The following is a 3,824-nucleotide window of genomic DNA, read 5'->3' as shown; positions in this document are numbered from 1 at the left end:
CCTGTGAGAGTCTTGAACCCTGCTAGTCTTTCCAGATTCTTCTCCAAAGGTCAGGATGGCTCACCAGTCCAGAGATGTTCCACATTTCTGTCCTGGTACTTGGAGTCATTTGCTCCCCTCACCGGGAAAGCAGGTCTGATTTATGCAGGACATGTGATACCTGCTTTTCCTGAGTCACCATGCACTCCAGCGTGGAGCAGGCTGAGGACGATAACATATTTGATAGTAAACGCCAGCAAGGTTGAGGCCTAAGCACCAAAGCTGGTTTAGAAGTCACTGCAAGTTTTCTTTTTCAGTGGAAGAAAAAGAAATTTCCAATTAAACTATTAAAAAAACCCCAAAATGTATAATTTAGCTCTTTCCATCCGGTTCCTCCTGCAGTTCCTAAATGTATGGGAGTAAAAAGAAACCCTTTCCTGACAGCAGTTAGGCCCCTTCTGCTGTGAACAGCACGGGCAGGAAGGCGGTTCCCTGCCAGCGGTGCGGGGCCCCGTCTCACCTCCGCTCCTGCGCCCTGGGAAGCAGAGGCGAGCAGCGGGGCCTGCATTTCACAAGGGGTCTGTCTCCAGACACTCCAGCTGGGTGTTTACTTGAAGGCTTGGATGAACAGAAATGTCACTTCCTTGTTTCAGAGCTGGCAGGGTGCCTGCCCTGTTCTGTTGGCCGAACGCCAGAGATGGCCTGAGGTCCACTACACGTGCTCTCTGCAGGCACGTTCTCAGCGTCCCTGAGCCTGGGTCACATCTGGACTCCGAGTTTCTGCCTCCTGAGGGAGCAGGCATGTTTGTGTGCTCTCCGTGCGTGTTTGCAGCGTTTGTATATGCATATTATGGTCTGGAATGTTTGTGTGTATTTTGGGAGTTGAAGTGGTTAAGTGTATATAAAAATCAATATTTATTGTAAAGCAGTCTGACGATAAAGGGAAATATAAGTAAAAAAACCACTCAACATTACCTTAGTGAGCATTTTTCCATGTAGCTCTGTCTTTCTCCCTCTACAGACAACAGATGTAATTTTCCATAAGTGGTATCAAACAATATACTGGAAGGTTGTTTTCTAAACTAATTATAATAATGGCCAGTTTCCAAGCGCTTGCTATGTGTGAGGCACCATGCTGGTCCCTTGGCATGGACTAATTTCCTTTAATGTTCATGGCCATTCTATGAGGTAGGTACTATCATTATCCCCACTTTAAAGATGAGGAAACTAAGCCATAGAGAGGGTAAATAAGGGTAGCCTCCAGGGTATGGCTGCATAGCTATACAGGGGCAGAACCTGGATTTGAACTCATCTGACTCAGAGACTCTGCTCTTGATCACAGTGCAAGAACAGTAGACAGAACAAGCTGACCAGAGCCTTGGAGTTTGTTCTTTTATTCATTCAGTCACTCAGTCACTCACTCATTCATTGGTTTGCTCAACATTAACGGAGTGCCTAACATGGGCTAGGTCACCGGGATAAAAAATAGGAATAAGACACAGGTGTTCTACACACTCCAACTCTTTTGAGGGAAACAGATGTGTAAATAAATCCCTGCAACTAAGAGTAGTGAGGTACGTTATAAAGAGAACAAAAGGGAAACTATGAATGTCACCTGGGGAAGTTATAGAGTGACCATTTCACTGAGTCTCAAAAAAAAGAAAAAGAGGAGTTATTTGCTGGTGAGTTAAGATGGGGAAAAGAGGGGAAAGCCACTTTAGACTGAGCAAACAGCCTGTGCCAAGGTCCTGGGAATCTTTGCACATGCTGTTTGGCTGCAGGGGGAGATAACGAGAGGGAGGCTTGCAGGTAAGAGTGCAACCCGAAGGGTCTGGAAGCTCCGCTGAGGAGTTGGGCCTTTGCTGTGCAGGCACAGGGGAGCTCCCGGGGCGTTTGATCGCAGCGCTGTTTTATAAGGACAGCATTCTGGAGGGAAGTTAGGAGTGGTGGGAGGGAGGCTGGGCGCAGGGAAAGTAGTTATTCATAGCGACAGGAAAGCGGAGGTCAACGTTGACTGCCTGGGAGCATCACCTGAGGGAGGAGCCTGAGCTCCAGAGAGAGGTCTGAGCTATCCCATGATGCAATTCTGCAGACACTAGAGCTTAATAAATTCTCTTCAGTAAGTATTTTTTGAGGAGCTGGTATGTGAAAAATTCTCAATAGCATTAAAGCCAAACACACACACACACACACACACACACACACACACACACACACACTCTTTCTCTTTGGGAGTTTGTGTATACATATACGAAAGTTAGGTCAAAGACAGGAAAAGGCAAGGTATGAGGGTTGAAACGAGTGGTCTATAAATGATACCAGAAGGATGTAATCAGCCAAATCCAGAATGTGGGCCATTTTACAGGGCAGTTAACCTGGTTTTGTTTATTTATTTAGACAATGACATGGGGGAAAAGTGGAGGAAGAACTACTATAGTTTAAAAGGAGTTAAGGGGGAGGTGGGTGGAGGTGAAGGAGGGTGTGGGGGGATAAGTGGTAATGGAAAAATACAATAAAAAATAAAATAAAAGGAGTTAAAAGAAGCCTCACAGGTATAACCTAATATGATGAGTAAGGGCAACCTTGTTTGGATCTTGAGTATTACAGATCTAACTCTAAAAATAATCTTTTAGTTTGGGAAACTTGAAAATAGACTTGGAAATATATAATAGGAAGAAGTTATCAATTTTATTAGGTATGATAATGGCATTGTTGCTATGTAAGAAAATGTCCTTTATTGAGATGTGCGCTGAGATATTTGGGAAGAAATTGACACACCATCTAAAATTTGCTTTAAAATGGCCCCCACTCCCCCACCCCCCAAAAAAGTTGGAAGGAGGACAGATGAAATAAAATATGACAACCTTGACAGCTATTGAAGCCGGCAAATGGGGTCATGAGGGTGTTTTTGTGTACGTTTGGAAATTGTCACAATAAAAGTTTTTGATATTGCTGTTTCTTTTTTAATGAGTGCTGTAGACATGAATGGTAAGCAGTTCAGAGCAGGGTGCTAGTGGAAAGGACTAGAATGACTTCTGGAGTTGGAGCTGAGCACTTTCTACCTCCTTACCTCCTCTTCTCCCTTCCTATGAGTTAGCATCTTCCTCCTACCAAGCAGAGGGCAGCACTAAAAACCGCCTGGCAGGAGAGAGCAGTGGGTGTCTTTGCCTGGAGAGGTGGGCAGCCAGACTGGAAAAATGAGAGGAATGTCAGGCTGGGTGTCTGGCTGGACTTTGCATAACAGGCAATGATGGGGCTTGTGTGCAGAAACGGAGTGATGAAATCTGTGCTCTGGGTGGATTAATTCTGACATGCTGGGCAGCATGGAATGGGTTGGGGAGGTCTGGGGCGGGGTGCGGGTGTTACCAAAGTCCAGGCATGGGGAAGTGATAAAGGCTCGAACTGTATAGAAGTGACAGTGATGAGGGGTCAGGAGAGTGACATTTCAGATGAATTCAGAATCAGCCAAATTGGTTGGTGACTATTTATGAAGCTAGCATGTGTGAGTCAAAGGTTAGCTTGAATGACTGGATAAATGGTGGTACTGTTTAATAGAAATGAGGAAACCGAGCTGATGTTGGAGAGGAGGATCGATTTCAAATGTGCAAAATCTGAGGTGAGGACAGATAACCAAGCTGTGATGTTTCAGACTGTTTCAAAGAATAGCCCATGTCATGGGGAGGTGAGGAGACTCAAAGTCAAACAAATTGTCTAAATCTTTCACTTCTGCCTCCCTTCCCCCAAATAACACCTGATTAAAGTTTGCGGATTGAAGTCTGAAAAAGAGTTCGGGAAAGTGAGTGGCTGAGCAGAGATAAGAGGCGAAACCATGGGGATGGTGGGGA

This window comes from Pteronotus mesoamericanus, unplaced genomic scaffold (assembly GCF_021234165.1).
Source record: "Pteronotus mesoamericanus isolate MK-2021 breed Mesoamerican mustached bat unplaced genomic scaffold, CSHL_Meso_final scaffold_705, whole genome shotgun sequence".
NCBI classification, from domain to species: Eukaryota; Metazoa; Chordata; class Mammalia; order Chiroptera; family Mormoopidae; genus Pteronotus; species Pteronotus mesoamericanus.
Note: the sequence above shows the minus strand (reverse complement) of the source record.